The following is a 22,132-nucleotide window of genomic DNA, read 5'->3' as shown; positions in this document are numbered from 1 at the left end:
CCACTCGCCTCGGCACTCTCGGAGGCCAATGGCAATTTCTGGTTCGGACTGCAGAAGGTTGGAATCGCACCACCAGGAGCAGGCAACAAGCAGCAGTGGTAGTGGTGGATGGATGAATTTTTATTATGAACGGGTGTTGATTTACCTTGCATCAACACCATCATCAACATCACTAACAACATTCAAAACATCATCAACATCAAAATCATTAACACCATCTTCAACATCATCAACATCGTCTCTCTCTCTGTCTCTTTGTGTCTCTCTGTGTATATCTCCCCGTCTCTTTCCCCATGCCTCTCCCTATCCATCTCTCTGTGTGGCCATGTATCTCTCTGACTCTCTGTGTCTCCGCTGTCTCTGTGTCTCTGTATTTCTCCCCGTCTCTTTCCCCATGCCTCTCCCTATCCGTCTCTCTGTGTGGCCATGTATCTCTCTGTCTCTCTGTGTCTCCGCTGTCTCTGTGTCTCTCTCTCTATTTCTCCCCATCTCTTTCCCCATGTCTCTCCGTCTCCAACTCTCTCTCTCTGTCTCTCCATGTCTCTCTCTGTCTCCCTGTCTGTTTCTATCTCGCTTTCGGTTTGAGCGGTCGATGTCCCGCAGAGGGCGGTGGAAATGATAAAACATTTTTTTTTTACAATGAACATTAAGTAAATACAATTAAACATCCCGGCATCGAGTTGCAGTTTGTAAAATTAACTCTCAAATTACAATTCTCGCTACGCATCATCACACGGCGGATATATGCACAATCGTCGTGTTCGGCAAAGGAATGACAAATCCTCTTCAAGTCAAAATATTAAAATATGATCGCCCGTGAAGATCCAACGGTGAACGAGCAGTTAACAATGAACACCGGCAAAGTGGCTCAGTGGAAAAGGGGGCCAGATTCAATCCCTGGTTGACTCAGCCCATCATCATCACAACTAAAGTGAGCACCACTCTGCAGGGAAGTGAACCTGCAGTGTGCCACAGCTACCGCGCTCCTTTCCTCTCGCACATCCAGCCCTCTCACTCTCTCCTTCATTTCTACCCCACACCTCTCCCTCCCTCCCCCCCGCTCACCCTCTCCTTACAGCACCCCGTGTCCCTCTCACTCTCTCCCTCCCTCCCTCTCCTGGCCTCCCTCAGGGCTCCTAATCGGAACGAATCTCCCCAACAATCTCAACAGACCCCTCTGCCTCTCTCCCTCTCCACCTCCTCTCCCACCCTCCCTCTCTCCACCTCCTCTCCCACCCTCCCTCTCTCCACCTCCACTCCCGCCCTCCCTCTCTCCACCTCCTCTCCCGCCCTCCCTCCCGCTCTCTCCCTGTCGGTTCCTAATCGGCACGACCCTTCCCGGCAGCCCCACGGCGCCCACGGCTGCGGCGATCTGCCGCAGCGTCCGTCTCTGCTCCGCCGCCGCCCCCGTCTGCGGCCGCCCCCCCTCCACGTCCCGGCGGCCTCCCTCTCTCGCTCTCCCCACCTCTCGCCTCGTCGCCTCCACCGCCCTCTCCACCAGTCTGTCGACCGTCCTCTCGTTCTCCCTCGCGGCAATATCAAACCGAGCTTGCTGCGCCTCGGTCCTTGGCCGCGAGTCGCCGACCCTCTGATCCACTCGCGTCTGCCTGTCTGTCCCACGCAGCCCTCTCCGCCTCCAGCCTCTCTCTCCCCGCCTCCTCCCTGTTGAGCGTCCTCTCTTCGCCAATGGCTCGTCTCACCCACGCCGTCAGCAGCCTGGCTCTCTCCGCGTTGGGCATCGCCATCTCCACGTCCTCCCCGCGGGGCACCGACCGGTTCACTAGCCTCCTCACGGGCATCTCTCTCCGCCACTGGTCCCTGTCTGCGATGAGCCCCTGTCGGGCCCGCACGCCCGCAGCAGCCGGCTCTCTCCTCGGCTCCCTCTCGACCCCCCTCTCTCCCCCTCGCCTCGCTTCCTCCTCCCTGCCGCGTCCTCTCCTCGCTCCCCCTCCCCTCTCCATGGCGCTCCTCTGGATGCCGCTTTGGCCCACACACGCTTCCCGTACCGTCACAAACATCGCCATCATCGTCAAAACACACGTACACACACAGATACACACGCAGATACATACACACACACACAGACACACACACAGATACACACGCAGACAAACACATATAACAATAACCGCCATTCACCACTAAGTGGCGGTGATGTCACCACGACGCTTGTGCCAGGCAATGTGCACCCTGAGGCCACGTGAAGTGTCGAACGCCCGCTGGCAGGAGGTCACGGGCAGACCCAGGTGCCACGGGTCGACTGACTGAGATGACTGGCTGATGCACCACCTGTGCCCCCTACTGTGTCAACCCGCTGTGCTTTAGCCACCCGGCGCTCCGCTCGTTGTTGTGAGCGTCGCTCCTCCGCCCTCCGTTGTTGTTGGAGGGCGACTGCCTCCAACTGCCCAGTAGCGTCCTTCACGAGCCTCCTCCACAGAGGCCGATCTTGACACCGCTGGTACCGGTCATCGGCAAGTCCACTCAGCTCCACGTCCCCCTGTACCACATCACTCCATCTCTTCTCTAGCCCGTGCCGCGCCCGCTTAGCCCCCTCAATCCGGCCGAACAGAAGCTGTTTCGGCATGCAGTGGCTGGGCATGCGGGCTACATGACCCAGCTATCGAAGCCTTGCCCGCCGGAGGAGCTCACCGATGGGACCTTGCCCAGATCTTTCAAGGATTTGTGAGCTCCTCACACAATCCAGTCTGGTTAAACCCAGGATGGATCGCAGGCAGGCCAGCCTAAATGTTTCTAACCGGCGAAGGTGTTCCATTAGGGGGGTCCACGTTTCGCAAGCGTAGAGAAGGGAGGGAATGACCGTGGCCGAGAAGACCTGAAGCTTAGTGCGGAGCGACAGACCAGGTAGCTTCCACACAGCGTTACGCAACTGATGAAAAGATATTGCCGCTCGACTGATGCGGAGTGAGACCTCTGCTGTTAAACTGGAGCCGGTCATAAGCACACTGCCCAGGTATGGGAAACTCTCCACTCCCTCCACAACTGCCCCATCACCGATTGGGAGTTGTGGGGGTGGAGTGTTCGATGGTACAAAATACCCAGGCAGGTGCTTAGTTTTGGTGTGGGCTGATGGTAAGGCCCCATCTCTTAGTGGCACGCTCCAGTCTCAGTAGCAGCGTCTCCAACTCCTCCTCTGAGCAGCTATTACCACATCATCGGCATACATAACGTGGTTGATCAATAGGGAGCCATCCCTTTACCGCACCCGGGCATCGATCAGCCTCCCATTGTATCTGTACCATATGGAGATTCCCCTGGTACAGCTATTGAAGGCTTCACGAACTACGTGGTCAAAATAAATGTTAAATAATGTGGGAGCCAGAGGACAACCCTGTCGCACCCCAAGGTGTACAGGGAATGGCTCCGACTCCAGGCCACGTAGTTTTACCCGGGCCCGCTCACCATCATGAAGGTCCTTAATGATCGTGAGCAGAGGGTCAGGTACTCCAAAAGCATGAAGCACAACCCAGAGCCCAGGCCTACTGATGGTATCATAGGCCTTGACCAGGTCAATAAAGCAGAGATGTAGGTCTTGTTGGAATTCCTTACACCTCTGCTGTAGCAGACGGACAAAAAATATGGCATCTGTGCCAGACCGCCCTTTACTGAAACCGCATTGGGGCTCCGCAAGCCTCTCCTCAGCGTGCCTGGCAAGGCGATGTTTAATAATCCTTGCCAGGACCTTTCCCGGCACACAGACACACACACACAGACACACACACAGACACACACTCACAGACACACACACAGACACACACAGACAACGCTAACCGCTACACTGCAATGAGTTACGCTTCCACGTGCGAGGATCACGTGACAGATTTGACGTCACAGCACCAACTTACCCGCTTGAGGCTGAGTCGACCTAGGGGAGGGCCCAGGAGTCCTGCTGCTGCTAGTGGTGGTGGCCGTGAGCGGGAATCGAACTCGGCTCGCGCGCTCAACGACTGCGCGTGTTGGGGGAGGGGCGCACCTCTGGTTGGCTGTCCCGGTCACGTGACGCATTTTGACCAATCCGTGCAACGTACATATTTGGGGAGGAGCGCACCGTCTGGTTGGCTGTCCTGATCACGTGACGCACTTTAACCAATCCGTGCAACGTACATTTGCGAGGTACGCACCTCTGGTTGGCTGTCCCGGTCACGTGACGCACGTTAACCAATCCGTGCAACGTACATTTTTTGTGAGGGGCGCACCCTCTGGTTGGCTGTCCCGATCACGTGACGCGCTTTAACCAATCCGTGCAACGTACACGTTTGGTGAGGGGCGCACCCTCTGGGTTGGCTGCTTGGTCCCGGTCACGTGACGCACTTCAACCAATCCGTGCCGCGTTAGCAGCAGTAACGACAGAGCTGGGTGTTTGTATTAATTATGGCTGTTACACATTTCACTCTTGTAGAGTGGCAATGTCGTTAGTGCAAGGCAGAGTTGGCAGTTAATTGTAGTGTCATTATTTTTTACAATTTTGTACAAGTAACATGATAAAGCGTTATCTTTCAGCTGACCAGAGTTTTGATGAGTGTTAAGAGATTCACATTTGTATGCAGCCTTTGGCAAAGAGGCATCTGTGGGGGGCTAGTGCCCCCCTCCCCACTCCTCATTACGTGGGGGGGGGGGCTGATCTCCCCCTCCCCACTCCCCGTGAGCGGGTGGGGTGTGACGTCAGCCCCCCCCCACCACTCACGGCTGTTTAAGAGTTAATTAATGATTTATACTAAGCCGTCGTGTCAACAAGGCTGTGCCACGACACGTATTGAGTACAATTCTTAAAGATTGTGTGTCTTGTGTGTGTGCGTTGTTCCTCAAGGCTGGGATTTAGAATGAAACCGTGCGAATTTTTACCGTGTTCATATTGTCATCTTAATTGGAAGCTTCCTTCATTAACAGAACTTCCCAGTTTGCTGAGAGAAATATCAAATAGTCCGCTCAACACAAATACAGTTGTGTCATTTTAATAACGCACGTTGATATTTAGCGCCTGCTAGTGATGCCAGGGCTGGGCACACAGGAAGGAGTTTGTGCAACAGCGTTGTGTAACAGTCTGATTGTGTACATCACAGCCTGTCATAGACTTGGTGGTGGTGGTGAGGGTGGTGGTGGTGATGGTGGTGGTGATGGTGGTGAGGGTGAGTGAGGGTGGTGGTGGTGGTGAGGGTGGTGGTGGTGAGGGTGGTGATGGTGAGGGTGGTGATGGTGAGGGTGGTGAGGGTGATGGTGGTGGTGATGGTGGTGATGGTGATGGTGGTGAGGGTGATGGTGGTGATGGTGGTGGTGGTGAGGGTGATGGTGGTGATGGTGGTAGTGGTGATGGTGGTGGTGGTGAAGAGGGTGATGGTGAGGGTGGTGAGGGTGATGGTGGTGATGGTGGTAGTGATGATGGTGGTGGTGATGGTGGTGGTGAGGGTGGTGGTGATGGTGGTGGTGATGGTGGTGATGGTGGTGGTGATGATGGTGAGGGTGGTGGTGATGGTGGTGATGGTGGTGAGGGTGGTGATGGTGGTGGTGGTGATGGTGGTGGTGATGGTGGTGAGGGTGGTGGTGGTGGTGAGGGTGATGGTGGTGATTGTGGTGATGGTGGTAGTGGTGATGGTGGTGGTGATGAGGGTGATGGTGAGTGTGGTGGTGGTGGTGATGGTGGTGATGGTGGTGGTGATCACCACCACCAAAAAGATCTTTGTCTTTTTGGTGGTGGTGATGGTGGTAGTGGTGGTGATGATGGTGGTGGTGATGATGGTGGTGGTGATAGTGGTGGTGATGGTGGTGGTGAGGGTGGTGATGGTGGTGGTGAGGGTGGTGGTGAGGGTGGTGATGGTGGTGGTGAGGGTGATGGTGGTGGTGAGGGTGATGGTGGTGATGGTGAGGGTGGTGGTGGTGAGGGTGGTGATGATGGTGGTGATGGTGGTGGTGATGGTGGTGCTGGTGAGGGTGATGGTGGTGGTGAGGGTGATGGTGGTGATGGTGGTGGTGAGGGTGGTGGTGATGGTGAGGGTGGTGGTGGTGAGGGTGGTGGTGATGGTGGTGGTGAGGGTGGTGGTGGTGGTGAGGGTGGTGGTGATGGTGGTGGTGAGGGTGGTGGTGGTGATGGTGGTGATGGTGAGGGTGGTGGTGATGGTGGTGATGGTGGTGATGGTGGTGGTGATGGTGGTGCTGGTGAGGGTGATGGCGGTGGTGATGGTGGTGGTGATGTAGCTGGGTCATGTAGCCCGCATGCCCAGCCACCGCATGCCGAAGCAGCTTTTGTTCGCCCGGATTGAGGGGGCTAAGCGGGCGCGGCACGGGTTAGAGAAGAGATGGTGTGATGTGGTACAGGAGGACGTGGAGCTGAGTGGACTTGCCGATGACTGGTACCAGCGGTGTCAAGATCGGCCTCTGTGGAGGAGGCTCGTGAAGGATGCTGCTGGGCAGTTGGAGGCAGTCGCCCTCCAACAACAACGGAGGGCGGAGGAGCGACGCTCAGAACGAGCGGAGCGCCGGGTGGCTAAAGCACAGCAGGTTGGCACAGTAGGCGGCACAGGTGGTGCATCAGCCAGTCATCTCAGTCAGTCGACCCGTGGCACCTGGGTCTGCCCCGTGACCTGCCAGCGGGCATTCGACACTTCACGTGGCCTCAGGGTGCACATTGCCTGGCACAAGCGTCGTGGTGACGTCACCGCCACTTAGTGGCGAATGGCGGTTGTTGTTGTGAGTGAGTGTGTGACTGTATATGGGTAGCGGTAGTGTAGTAGTAGTTAGCGCTACGTCGCGTTATGAACCCGGGGAGGGAGTGAGAAGGAGGGAGGGAGGGGAACTTCACCTCGCCTGCTGTCGGCCGTCACTATGGAGAATGACTTCACGAACAGCGCTGCCACCGAGTGTCTGGAAGAGAGAGACAGGGAGATCCAGGCTGGGTTTGGATGCAGGCTCTATCTCCCACCCCTCTCTCTCTCCACCCCTCTCTCTTGTGCTTGTTTATTTTTATTTCACTTTTTTATTCTAATTTTTCTATCTACGTGACTTTAGCGAAAGAACCAAAGAATATTCACCCACTCATTCACTCGCCCACTCACTAAACAGCTCACCCACCCACTCAATAATTCACTCCCCCACTCGCCCTCCCACTCACTCACTAAATAACTCATCCGCTCACCCACACTCACTCACCCACCCACCCAATCTCTCTCCACCCTCTTTGTATCTCCCTCACCTGGGATCTCTGAGTGAGAATCCCTCCACACCAAACACCTCCCCCAGGGGGTCCTCGCCACACCTCACCAGGTACGGCCTCTCTACATCGTAATGTTGTCTCCGCTTGATGTATTGTCCCACATAGTGGTGCGCCTATGTGGGACGCACACACACGCATGCACACACACACGCATGCATGCACACACACGAGTGGGTGACTGAGTGGGTGAGTGGTGAGTAGGTGGGTGGGTGAGTGAGTGGGTGAGTGAGTGGATGAGTTAGTAAGTGGGTGGTTGAGTGAGTGAGTGGGTGAGTGGGTGTGTGGATCAGTGAGTGAGAGGATCAGTGAGTGGGTGGGTGGATCAGTGATTTAGTGGCATGGGCGAAAGAGATGGACTAGTCAGTGAGTGGATGGGTTAGAGGGTGAGTAGAGTGAGTGGTTGGGTGAGTGAGTGGATGAGTGAGTGGTTGGGTGAGTGTTAGTGTGTGGGTAAATGGAGTGGGTGAGTGGTTGGGTGAGTGGGTGGCTGAGTGAGTAGGTCAGTGAATGAGTGGGTGGACGAGTGGTTGGGTGAGTAGGTGGGTGAGTGTAACGTCTGTACTATGTTGAACTTATTTCGCACCACACGTAGCCCATCTGTGATAATCGTGCAAATCCAAATTATACAGCAGGTGTCAGGGTCGCGATGGAACCCACGACCTCCTGTACACCAGGCGAGGTAGTCAACATCTCCTAGCCACCCTGATAATGATGATGGTAGGTCCCACGACCTCCTGTACACCAGGCAAGGTAGTCAACATCTCCTAGCCACGCAGATGATGATGGTGTTGGTGGTCGTGATGGGACCCACCTGCTCCCACGTGAATGTGTCGCTCTCGACACCGACCGACTGCAGCAGACGAAGCATCGCAGGCACCGGCTTCAGCTGCGTCCCAGCGGACAGAGGCATCACGAAGCCACATGTCATCACTAACACAGACACAAAGATCCCCCGTGTAGCCTCGGCAGGCTATAGGGGCAAGTGCTGTTAGCGAAGAGAAGCACCTATCAAGGCTGCCGGCACTGTGGCACATGAGGGGGTGGGTGGCCAGCACCACGCCGAACCGCCTTTGTCTCTCCAGTGGCTTTGTTTACTACGACACACTGCTACACCAGCTACTCTTTTGAGTCAACCTAGGGGAGGCCCAGGACCGATTGTAGTGTATAGTAGTGTATATTACATTGTAGTGTATAGTAGTGCATAGTGTATAGTAGCGTATAGTACTGTAGTTTATAGTAGTGTAGGGTATAGTGTAGTGTATAGTAGTGTAGTGTATAGTAATGTAGTGCATAGTAGTGTAGTGTATAGTAATTGTAGTGTATAGTTGTGTATAGTGTACAGTGTATAGTTGTGTAGTGTATAGTTGTGTATAGTGTACAGTGTATAGTTGTGTAGTGTATAGTAATGTAGTGTATAGTTGTGTATAGTATAGTGTACAGTAGTGTATAGTATAGCGTACAGTGTATAGTATACAGTATAGTGTACAGTGTGCAGTGTATAGTGTAGTGTATAGTATAGCGTACAGTGTATAGTATAGCATACAGTGTATAGTAGTGTACAGTGTATAGTAGTACACAGAGCACCGATGAGCCCCCCCCTAAAAGCGACTCACCAGAATGTTCCTGTGAGCTCCAGCAGCGGCCAGAGACAACCTGGAGTCACCGGCACTCATCACGGCAGCGGCCAGAGACAACCTGGAGTCACCGGCACTAATCACAGCAGCTGTGGAGACAGCAGGAAGACAGCCACACTCGTCACGGCAGCTGTGAGACAGCAGGAAGACAGCGACACTCGTCACGGCAGCTGTGAGACAGCAGGAAGACAGCGACACTCGTCACGGTAGCTGTGAGACAGCAGGAAGACAGCGACACTCGTCACTGTGTGTGTACACTATGTGTGTACATTGTGTGTGTACATTGTGTGTACAATGTGTGTGTCTACACTGTGTATGTGTACACTGTGTGTGTGTACATTGTGTGTGTACACTGTGTGTGTACAGTGTGTACAGTGTGTGTACAGTGTGTGTACACTGTGTGTACACTGTGTGTACACTGTATGTGTACATTGTGTGTACACTGTGTGTACATTGTGTGTGTGTACATTGTGTGTGTGTGTACACTGTGTATACACTGTGTGTGTGTAGTGTGTGAACACTGTGTGTATGTACACTGTGTGTGTATACTGTGTGTGCACACTGTTTGTGTCCGCATTGAACCGAACCCCCGGCAAGGCCATCTACTTAATGACGAGAGAAAATTCACACGAAATGTCCTTTTCAATGAAATCTTCCAGATGTAAATTGATACAAGCTTTTAATGAAGAAATAAAATAATTTAATTCAAAACACAACACGATTCGAAGATGTTTCATTTTAAAACTTCAAAACGGAGCATGGGGTACTTGCGTGAATGTGTCCTTCGTGTGCCGGAAATGTTGTGACTTTCCTGGCCTGAAGGCCGTCAATGTGTTGGACCCTTATTGGTGCACAGCGTCTCAACAACAGCAGTGGGGTTTGCTTCAACCGATAGGTACGAACATCCAGATAATTCGTGTTGTAGAGAATGTACCTCCTCCTATACGTGTAACTTTTAAATGGTATGCCTTGTAACTGATGAATGATCCGAGCGTGCTCCCTGTTTCAAAGACAATACGTTTCTCCAGAGGCAGACGCTTCGTGAAACACAAAAGTACCCTTTGACCTGTATCACAAGAACAATGGGTCTCACCTGAGTTCTCTGTACAGGTTACTTTCAAACACACACACACACTTTGTCCTAACATCACTTATTCAATTTTTGACCCTTACAGATCAAATGTTACAAGTATGCACAAAACCAGACAAGTATACATTCTAAATTATTGACAGGCATATTAACAAAATTGGATTACTGCAGTGAAATATACTGCATCACGTTACATTTAAAAAAGTTGCAGTCTGCTTCACAGTGTATGTAAAACATACTATTGTGTAATTCAAAACGAGTAGGCCATTGCATGCTGGCGTCTGAGTGAAAATGTAGCAAATTCTAAACATTACCTACAAACTACACAACTGAGATGACACATCAATAATCGCCCCCTACTGACAGGCTCTTGTCCACATGCAGGCCGGTGCAGGGCCACCACCTTGTGCCACACAGGGGCAGCTGCTACTTGGGGATGCTCTTCGAGCGTGAGATGAGATACAAAACTCAGAGTTGCTGAGGCGATAAAGCAAGCACCATGTAAAAGCAATTATGATAATATAGTGAATGCTTGGGAGCTTATTGGCTCTTGCTCCTGGTTAGAGATCTACCCAACCCACGGGCCCACAAAGTATTCAACTTCACATTCTTGTCATTAAAGGCCTGTGACAAAGGTGCATCTAATGGAGCAACATCGTCTCTGGCTTACACATCTACCGGGTCTCCACTTGACTTTGTATTGTCTAGGAGCAAGTCCACCCACACCTCCACTTCCACAAATTGCTGGGAGTTGCCTCGCTCTGCCTCAGTCAGAATTCTCCTCCTGCTTTACGATGTGAAGGTCCCATTTTGGAGTTGAATCTTCATCTTCACATTTTACCTTCACTTCTTCGCTCTTCACCATCACCTCTTCACATTTCACCTTCACTTCTTCGCTCTTCACCATCACTTCTTCACATTTCACCATCACCTCTTCATATTTCACCTCGATACCTTTAAAAGTGTCCAAGCTGGGATTTTCTTCCGGTTCGTGTTTCATGAGGGATGGGCTCATTGCGGCACTTTGACTTTCACAAGCTGATTTCAGACTCCACTCCTTGTGGATCTTCCGATGCTTTTGTGTTCTCTGGTGTCTTCGAAAATTTGATGAATGTGCAAACGCCTTCCCACAAACACTGCACTTGAAGGGTTTCTCTCCCATGTGTGTTCTCTGGTGTGTTACAAGATTACATGAATCTGAAAACGCCTTGCCGCACAGAGTACACTTGAAGGGTTTCTCTCCTGTGTGTGTTCTCTGGTGTTTTACAAGATCAGATGACTGTGTAAATGCCTTCATGCACACACTGCACTTGAAGGGTTTCTCTCCTGTGTGTGTTCTCTGGTGTTTTTCAAGATCAGATGACTGTGCAAACGCCATCCCGCACATCGTGCACCTGAAGGGTTTCTCTCCCGTGTGTGTTCTCTGGTGTTTTACAAGATCAGATGACTGTGCAAATGCCTTCACGCACACACTGCACTTGAAGGGTTTCTCTCCTGTGTGTTCTCTGGTGTTTTTTAAGAGTAGATAAATCTGAAAATGCCTTCCCACACACACTGCACTTGAAGGGTTTCTCCCCCGTGTGTGTTCTCTGGTGTGTTACGAGATTACATGACTGTGCAAACGCCATCCCGCACATCGTGCACCTGAAGGGTTTCTGTCCTATGTGTGTTCTCTGGTGGTTCTGAAAAACTGATGGCCATGCGAATGCCTTGTTACACACAGTACATTTGAAGGGTTTCTCTCCTGTGTGACTTCTCTGGTGCCGTGTCAGATTTCCAGTCCGGTCCGTGCTGTATGCACGCTGGTCGCATTGTTGACTTGTCATAGTGCCTTTGCTCCATCAGACCAATTCCGCAGAGGAAGCGTCAGCTGCAGACAGAAAAAAAGAATATCCACACCATCTACACGTCAGGCACAGAGGAATGCACACGTGACTTACACGTCTATACTTATTAATATATTCATGATGTAGTAAAAAAGTTTCCCAAAATGATCAGATTTGATGAACGTGCAAACGCCTTACACACTGCACCTGAAGGGTTTCTCTCCACGGGCTGTTATGGCACACAATGAGAGGGAAAATGTCATTAATATGCCTGGAAGCCTTCATATCGTCAAGATTAATGTTAACTCAAAACTCTAAGCACACAAATTTGGCTGTCTGACTACAAAATGAATATTTATGAAAGCTAAATTCAGCTGACATAGCAGAGGGTGTTGAAAACAATACTATTTGTGTTGTGCAGAAATGCATAAATTAATGTTCAATCGCAACTCAGGTGTGAGTCCAGGCTCATATGTCCTTGAATGATGGGGATGTACAGTTCCAACTTCAGCTGAATGTGTGTGCTGTGTTCACCTCCTGTTTCCATTCGTATAAAGTTCCAGAGGAAAACTGAAATAAACTATTGTTTTGATATAACCTCGTGTTCAACAGAGTTAATCGACTTTACTGCAAACACAAACTTGACACTGTCACACACTGCCATGAGTAAACAGGTGGCGGTGTGACCAGAACCATGCCTGGCTACCTTCATCTGCTCAGCATTAATTCTTCCTCACTCCAAGTAATGAATCGAGGATCAATCAACATAGCCGAGGCTATCCGTGTCTGTCTCTCTCTCCCCGTGGTGAAGGTGTTCCCCTCCACACATTCAGAGTCAACAGCGGCACGCGCTTCGCGTCTTTGACCGATACATTGACGCACGTATTGTTGGTTCTTTCAGTAAAGTCACGTAGATAGAAAATAAAAATAACAGATTAAATTCAATAAGATAAAGACCACTTGTGTTGAGATCGAAACGTCGTGGGGTTTTTGCTTCATTTTCAATTTTTTTCTTTTTCTTTTAATTTATTATCTTATTTTAGTTTATTTTCTTTCTACGTGACTTTACCGAAAGAACCAAGAATATTAATTCCTGCAGTCACCAAAGTTTTAAGTCAAAACATTCACACACGTTGACAAAGCCTCACCTTGTGTTGTTGTGGGCAGGTCGCTTCTGATAACAAGAGCGGTATAGCAGCTCAAGCGGGCTTGGCCTGGTAACAAAAGAAAATAAAAACTGCGTGAATATTTACAATAAAACAAAGTTACAAAGTGGCGAGCCGGGTGAAGACAAATTAAACTTAAGCGAGATAATTAAAGCAAACGCAATCAGGCGAGGGCAGGAGGCAAGGCCCCGCGTGGCTAGGCCCCGCGTTGTAAAGTTCCAACCTGGACATCGATTCCCATGCTCGCTGCTACTCAACTGACATCCCTACGAGAGAGAGGCTCTACCTTGGTAAACAACAACAACCACAACAACCACCACCACCACAACAACCACAATCGCAATGAGAATTTCTCACCTCGGATTTCAGTGCAGGAAGCTATCGCTTCCTATCGCTTCCTGTTACCTCGTGACGTCACGCGGCAGCGGGCGACATGACGTCACATCCGGGGAACGATACACGCTCCTCCCACAATGAGCAGCTCCGTAACTAAATAGAAAATAAATGTTAATGTGACTCGTCCCATGTGTCGTGGGCAATGAACTCGTCGGCTTTAACGAATAAATGATGTTAATGAGTTGCCGTCACTGGGCGTAGCTTTGCCCAAATAAGGATTGGCACTGGAACGCAATCGGCAGTGACACAAGCGGAGGTGACGTCACGCTCAAGAGCGCGGTGTAATACCTTGGTGACATGACGTCACTAGCGAGGTACACCTCCCCCTGGCGTTTCACGCCGATGAAGTACTGCTGAGTGGGGACGTCACAGAGCGGGATTGGAGTTTAAGTTGATTTAGATTAATTTTCATTGCTCCCTCCCTTGGGTGCGTGGGCTCAGCTACAACAACAACGTGGACATTATTGTGTATACACTGTGTGTGTGTACACTGTGTGTGTGTGTACACTGTGTGTACATTGTATGTGTGTGTGTACACTGTGTGTACACTGTGTGTGTGTACACTGTGTGTGTGTACACAGTGTGTGTACACTGTGTGTGTACACTGTGTGTGTGTGTACACTGTGTGTACACTGTATGTGTGTGTACACTGTGTGTGTGTGCACAGTGTGTGTACACTGTGTGTGTGTACACTGTGTGTGTGCACAGTGTGTACACTGTGTGTGTGTACACTGTGTGTGTACACAATGTGTGTACATAATGTGTGTGTGTACACAATATGTGTGTGCACTGTGTGTGTGTACACAATGCGTGTTTGTGTACACTGTGTGTGTACACTCTGTGTGTGTACACTGTGTGTGTTTACACTGTGTGTTTACACTGTGTGTGTTTACTCTGTGTGTTTACACTGTGTGTACACTGTGTGTGTGTACACTGTGTCTGTGTACACTGTGTGTGTTTACACTGTGTGTGTGTGTACACTGTGTGTGTGTACACTCTGTGTGTGTACACTCTGTGTGTGTGTACACTGTGTGTGTTTACACTGTGTGTGTGTACAATGTGTGTGTGTGTGTGTACACTGTGTGTGTTTACACTGTCTGTGTGTACACACACAGACACAACCTCTACCGTCAGCAGTGGATGGGTGTAGCGAGGTGCAATGCCCCCCCCCATCTCTGTGATTAAAACACACAAACACCACTAGCCTATAATAATGAAGTGACCAAAAAGGACAAAGTACGTTTGACCTGTCAACTGATATAAATTCCACATTTATATGGCGTAGCCCAGTCTCTCCATAGGATCACTCCTGTTAACCTCACACACTAGTACTAAATTTATTGAGCTCTGATGCCCAAACTGTATCTTGAAATTGCAACCTTTAAAACTACGAGACAAACGTTTTAGCGACATCACTTTCCAGCCAGAAATCTCTGCCCAAGGTGGAGCACTCTACCAATGAATCCAGTCATCTGAAATTAACGTGATTGTAACATGCATTCAGAATTCCTTTGGTCGCCCAAATCAGCCTCCGCACCTTGGCATGGATAGCGAGTCCTGCACTCACGTCAGAAGCAATAACGTCCAGCTATTTTATTTCAGCATGGCAGATTTTAAGCCATGTTGACTTGGAATAAACCTCCCCAGGTACTTGGTCCGATTGAAACTGTAAAAATAAAATTGTACCCTTAGGGGTTAGCCTGAATTGAACCCATGAGATCGGATCCAAGCGTAATGCATCAAAGCAGCACTCCCATCTCACTGGGTTTGTACAAAATATCTGTGGTAGAGTGGATTATTTGTAAATTTTGATTGAAAATCCGAAGTGTCTTCAGTTATAAGACTCCGTCATTCTTCAAGCTGCATACCAATGTTGAACAAACATTTACATTGCTTAAGGACATTTGCAGATGATACATTATTAATGTTTGAGACAGAGGGACATGCCAATGCACGTGAATGTTTTTCAATAAAACATATCAAAACTATACAGTTGCAATGATATTAAAATTAAATCCAAGCAACATTACCATTTTCCCTGCTCCTTGAGTTTGTGCTCAATACTTTAACGTGTACAGGGCCATGGCGGTGTGGGGGCCGACGTCCACCCCACCGCCCTCGCTAGGCAGGTGGGGCGCGACGTCCGCCCCTGCCGCCGCCTCCTCCACCGCGTCGGTCGGCTCCCGCCGGGCCCCCGCCGACCGAGCGATCGGGCCCCCCGCGCTAGCGCCCTCTCCGAGGGACAGACTCGTGCTGCTGGCTCACGGCCGCACGGAGTAAACCCACGCACCCCCGCGCGCACCGCGGCTATCGCTAACGCAGCGGACAGCGGCACGCTGGCGCCTACACCGGCGAGCGATTACCTCCACGAGCATCCGCGCGCACCGCAGCCGTCGTTAACACGGGGCCCGAACGGTCTGGCACCTGCGGGCGATTATCTCAACGCGCGTCCGTGCACGCCGCGCGCCCACTACGGCTGACGCTGACGCAGCACGGGGCGGCCCACTCGCGTCCAGGCCGACGGGCGATAATCTCAACGCGCGAGCTCCGGCCGCGGCTCTGCCCTCGCTCTCGCCACGCATCCGCCCACGGAGCCGCTCCGCACGGGGATCACACGCGCACCACACCAATGCTCTCTGCTAACTTTTATTCGTGGCACAAACCCCGCACCGCCCGGAGGGAATATTCTACGAGCCGACCCTAGGCCTACCGCTACCCAAGTCCGCAAATGCTCGCACGCCCCATCACGTACCTCGCGGCCGTGCTCACGGCGTCTCGCGGACGCCGTGAGAGTCGGAGGGACGAAGACAAAAGGGAACTTTGCCTATCGCCGCCTCGTAGCGGCGCTCGCCGGCGTCGCAGGGATGCCGCGAGCGGCTCGAGAAGGCGGGGAGCGTCGCGCGCGACTCGTCGCCGCCGACCCGGCAAACCTTCGTGCGCCCAAACAATTTGAAGCCAACTCAGGGGCGCCGCAATGTGACTTGCTCTGCGAGGGTCGGCCATTCTCCTGGCACCGGGAAACCGCGGGACTTTCATCCCAGAGACCCTTCGGATGAAAACCCGTCGTGACGGGCAAACCCCCGCCAGGACGCTACGTGTGCGCGCTGCAGGTGCGTGCTCAGTGTGGGGGGCCACGGGGGAGTCGAGGCGATGGCAGAGTTGCTCCGAGACCGTGGCACCACAACGGATCGGGAATTGCGTTGAAATCCGGCTCGCGCAAAAGCACAAAAGGGGCGACCCAACGGGGCCCCGAAATCAAATCGATTCGCCGAGTCGACAAATGTGCCCATTGCCCCGGGGATGGCAACTGACAGTCGAGTACGGAAAATCGTGATGTGCACCGATTCTGTTTATGTGCGACACAACTTCACGCCACATGGTCCCACGGGGAAAGAGGGTGGCATAAGTAAATACAAAAACGAACCAGTAAACCATTGGTGATTGATCAAAGCTATTAAGGCGATGATCCAGGAAAATTATATTATGATGCTGTGGGAAAAGGTAATAAGTTACTCTAAAGTGCCTGGCCATGGGAACGTTGGTAATGATCAGGAAAATGCCCTAACAAAACAGGGAAGTCTGAAATATGTTGGCGTGTAAATTAGCATGTCAAATTAAATCCACAAAGGAGGGAAAGAAGGATCCCAAGCATGCGACACTCATAACCAGAAGTGTCAGAGACTCGGCCGAGAGAGTGGAGAGAGAGGAAGAGGCTTTTCAGGACTTTATTTCCACTAAAAAAGTAACAAAAAAACATTACAGGAAAAAAACACCTAAATTGAAAATCAATAAAACATCAAACTCTTAACAGCGGTATGCGCATGAAATACAAATGGCACCGGGATAGAGGCTGTGGAAACGAGGCGGTGCACGGACATCTCCGTGTGCAGCAAAGTTGTTCAAGGGTTTTTCAATTTTATAAAGAATCAAATGTTTTGACATCAGAATGCGATGTGAACAAAATATTTTTCTCCCCTACATTTTCACAACGAAATGGCGTTGACATGTCAAACACCTGAATTCGTTTTTTTTAAAGGATTCTGTTGTCGTAGTTACGTATGCAGTCTGCAAGTTTTTTATGTGGGCACGTGCAAATATTGTCTGGGTACATGAAAATATTTCTTTGAAAATGTGTCCTAGACACTATATTTGGAAGTTAATAAAAGTAGAATTGAAACATTAGCACAATGTAGATTTGTATATTGTAGGGTAGAAATATATTTATCATAGCGATGATCAAATATTGGTTTAATACAATTTATATTTTTACTTAGAATACTTTAGCCATGCAATAGACTAAATATAATGTTCGTGTTTTTAAAGAAAATAATATATTTACCAGGATTAAAGTTGTGCGAAATATGTTATAAAATCTGAGGCTTGGAGAATTGCATGCTGGGAATTAAATTGAGACAGAAAGGGGTTAATGCATGGCTTGCAGAGCAGTCGCACGTTACAGAGATCATTGACAAAACAGAATGCGATGTGAACAATATATATTTTTCTCCGCTACATTTTCAAAACGAAATGGCGTCGACATGTCAAACACCTGAATTCGTTTTTTTCTTCAAGGATTCTGTTGTCGGTTTTAATTAAAGTGCAATGACAGGGTGACACCTGCTGACATCACAGGGTGACACCTGCTGACATCACAGGGTGACACCTGCTGACAGGGTGACACCTGCTGACATCACAGGGTGACACCTGCTGACATCACAGGGTGACACCTGCTGACATCACAGGGTGACACCTGCTGACATCACAGGGTGACACCTGCTGACATCACAGGGTGACACCTGCTGACATCACAGGGTGACACCTGCTGACATCACAGGGTGACACCTGCTGACATGACAGGGTGACACCTGCTGACATGACAGGGTGACACCTGCAGCCCCCAAACAGGCTGTGGGCGGCCTTGCCGGTGGCCGTGCACTCCGGCTGCAGTAGGTCTGGCACCGCCGGCTCCGTCTCCTCCTCGTCTTCCGCCGCCGCCGCCGTGGCGGCGGCCGCCCGTTCCGGGATGGCCCAGTCCACCTTGATGGTCCGGCCCCACGGCCGGAAGTCGATTCGAAGGAGCTTCTTCCGGGCCATGGCGGCCGCGCGATGGCTCCCGTACTCGATGAACGCGTAGCCTCGGTTGAGGGTTTTGTCCCAGCAACAGACGCTCATCTTGACGTCCGCCAGGCCCTCCGTGGCACCGCTCATCGCCATCATCACCTCCGCTCGCTTCTTGTCTTTTGGCAGCCCCCCAATGAAGAGGCGGCGATTGTCCACGCTGATGCAGACTGCAATGCGGCGTCCGGGACGGATCTCTACCTTGTCGAGTTTCTTGACGGCATCCGTGGCTTGGGCGAGCGTCGCGTAGGTAGCGAACGCGTAGCCGCGGTTCTCTCCGCTATAATCCATCATGAGGTGGAGCTGGTAGAGCTTCCCCACCGTCTCCAGCACGGGCACCAGCTCATCCTCGTAGAGGTCGCGCAGGATCCTCCCCAGAAACACCTCGCAGCCACGGGCGGGAGGGGGCCCCCGCCAGTCGGGCGGCGGTCCGAACCTCCTCTGTCTGTTCTCCCGGACAATGTTGTACCCCGTGCGCAACATGAGGTCCAGTAGGACTTTCTTCATGCAGGCCATGCCGAGCACCGGTGGTTTGGCTACTACGGTGGTGCTGGGGCAGCGGCTTGGGGCCCGGTGGAGCCCTTGGCGCTCTGCGCGGTCGCCTCGTGCCGACAAAGCCACGGGGGGAATCAACCCCTGAAGAGCCAAATCCCCGGCAGGAACTCGCTCGGGCCCGAACCTACAGGGGATAGGAAGAGAGGGAGAGAGTGGAGACAGAGATTGATGGAGAGAGAGAGAGAGACGCGTTTAAGCAGAGCTATCTATATAAACTCATAATAAAGGTTTTTGGGTTAGATCGTGTTATTTATAAATGTGTCGTAACCCTCCACCACCCGACACGGCCAATCAGCAAAAAAAAGTGTCACGTTGACAAAAGACAAATAATTCACATTAAAACCATCTTTTTGGTTTAGATATGTGGATGACACTTTGGTTGTCTGGCCACATGGTAAAGATACGCTTAATGATTTTCTAAGTCATCTCAATGCACAAAACCCGGCCATCCAGTTCACCATGGCAATGGAGGTGAATAACACACTCCCATTCCTAGATATTTTGCTTGGACATGGCCTAAACGGTAAAATAACACACAGCGTTGACAGAAAGCAAACGCACACTGATGCCTATCTGAATGCAGATTCACATCATCATCCAGCTCAGAAATCCTCTCTTATCAAGACGCTCATACATCGGGCTAAAACAGTGTCAGATGGTGAGAGTCTAGTGAGAGAGATCAAACATGTTAAAGACGCACTACGACAGAATGGCTACAATAATGCTCAAATCAACAGAGCACTGAATGCCAAATCACGATCGCAAAGCAGTACTGCTGAAAGCGATCAGATTGTTAAAACAATAAAAATTCCATATATCTCAGGAGTAACTGACAAATTAGCCCGTGTTTTGCAAAAGCAAAACATTACAGTAAGATTTGGTACAGTACACAAAATTCAAAAACTAGTATCTTGCACTAAAGACGCATTACCTAAATTATCAACAGAAGGTGTATATCGGATTGTTTATGTAGCAGATGCTATATTGGACAGACGGGACGTAACATCAGCGTAAGACTAAAAGAACATCAGAAAAATATTAAATTATCTCAAACACAACTGTCGGCAGTGGCAGAACATGCTTGTCAACAAGGACACTCAATTCATTTTGATGACGTTGAAGTGTTGTGTAAAACTAATTATTACTGGCAAAGACTAATTAGAGAATCCATTGAAATTGAGAGGAATAAAAATAACTTTAATCGCTCTAACAGCTACAGGCTTAGTGCGGCCTGGAAGCGTATTATTAAATAATACATATTACAATTCCTTATAGGGGAAACACATACTAATTAACGGATTACTAACATAGCATATAATCACTAACACATTACAACTAATTACTAATCTACAACTCATTACTAATCGTAACCATTGACTAATTACTATTCGATTATATAATTACAATACCCCCCCCCCCTCCACCTCAAATCACTGCACCTGATATGAGTTAAATGATGACGTCACCCTGCTGCTGCTCTATTTAAGACCGGGAGCAAGTGGAGAGGGCTTTACCATTCTGGCGAATTGCCCGATGATGCTGGATGTAATTACCAGCGAAACGTCACACTACTCAAACTGTAAATGTTGTGGATTCACTCTTTAACACACCGGTGGGCTAAAGTAGTGAACTATTTGTCTTTTGTCAACGTGACACTTTTTTTGCTGATTGGCCGTGTCGGGTGGTGGAGGGTTACGACACATTTATAAATAACGCGATCTAACCCAAAAACTTTTATTATGAATAATATTGGTCGCGAAAGCCTACGTGTTAAACTTTATAAACTCGAAAAATCACAATGAACTTAAAGAGAAACCCAAAAAACTGTGTCCTGACTTTTGGACCGCCTTGTATAATAATCATTACCTCTCACCCCCTGTACACCCCCCACCTCGCAGTGCCCCTCCTCACTCATCCACTCACTCACCGAGTCGCTCACACATTCACCCAACCATTTACTCACCCACTCACTCAGACACTCACCCAATCACTCACCTGCTGGCTCACCCACTCACTCACCCACTCACTCAGCCACTCACCCACCCACACACTCACCCAACCACTCATACACTCACTCGTCCAGTCGCTCACATACTCATCTACACACTCACCCACCCACACACTCACCCAGTCGCTCCCTCACTCACACACTCACCCATTCGCTCACACACTCACACACCCACTCACTCACCCAGTCGCACACACACTCACACACCCACTCACTCACCCAGTTGCTCACCCAGTTGCTCACTCACTCACACAGTAACCCACCCACTCATCCACCCACACACTCACCTAGTCGCTCACCCAGTCGCTCACACACTCACCTCACACACTCACTCACTCACCCACTCACCCACACACTCACTCACCCAGTCGCTCACACACTCACCACCCACTCACCCACCCACTCACCCAGTCGCCCACACACTCACCTCACACACTCACTCACCCAGTTGCTCACCCAGTTGCTCACTCACTCACACAGTCACCCACCCACTCATCCACCCACACACTCACCTGGTCGCTCACCCAGTCGCTCACACACTCACCTCACACACTCACTCACTCACCCACTCACCCACACACTCACTCACCCAGTCGCTCACACACTCACCACCCACTCACCCAACCACTCACCCAGTTGCCCACACGCTCACCCACTCACTCACCCACTCACTCACCTGCTCGCTCACCCAGCCACTCACCCAGCTACTCACTCACAACAATCGCCACTAATTGGCGGTGACGTCACCACCACGCTTGTGCCAGGGTCACGTGGTTAGTGGTAATCAATTGAAGGTGGAGGGGTTAATTAATTGAAGGTGGAGAGGGGCTTAATTAATTACTGCTAACCACGTGAGCCTGGCACATGCGTCGTGGTGACATCACCGCCAATTAGTGGCGATTGTTGTGAGTGGCTGGGTGTGTGGGCGACTGGGTGAGTGGATGTGTGTGGGCGGGTGAGTGGGTGGGTGAGTGGGTAACCCCTCCACCTTCAATTAAGTAAATGAAGGTGGAGGGGTTACCAGCCCCTCCACCTTCAATTAATTAGCCGCTATGGTGGTCGCAAATGCCCTGAGAGAAGAGGCCGATTGGAATTGGCCCTCCACCCCACAGCACTG

At 50.7% G+C, this 22,132-nt stretch overlaps 1 pseudogene; it reads right to left on the bottom strand.

Moving 5' to 3' along the window:
- Nucleotides 1-9,522: 9,522 nt before the first annotated feature.
- Nucleotides 9,523-12,988, bottom strand: LOC142917266 (uncharacterized; annotated as a pseudogene).
- Nucleotides 12,989-22,132: the final 9,144 nt, after the last annotated feature.

The sequence above is a fragment of the Petromyzon marinus genome, unplaced genomic scaffold, assembly GCF_048934315.1.
Source record: "Petromyzon marinus isolate PM22_M1 ecotype Great Lakes invasive population unplaced genomic scaffold, UKy_Petmar_22M1.pri1.0 PM_G_Scaffold_44, whole genome shotgun sequence".
NCBI classification, from domain to species: domain Eukaryota; kingdom Metazoa; phylum Chordata; class Hyperoartia; order Petromyzontiformes; family Petromyzontidae; genus Petromyzon; species Petromyzon marinus.
The sequence above is the reverse complement of the archived record's forward strand: the minus strand, read 5'-3'. Positions and strand labels throughout refer to the sequence as shown.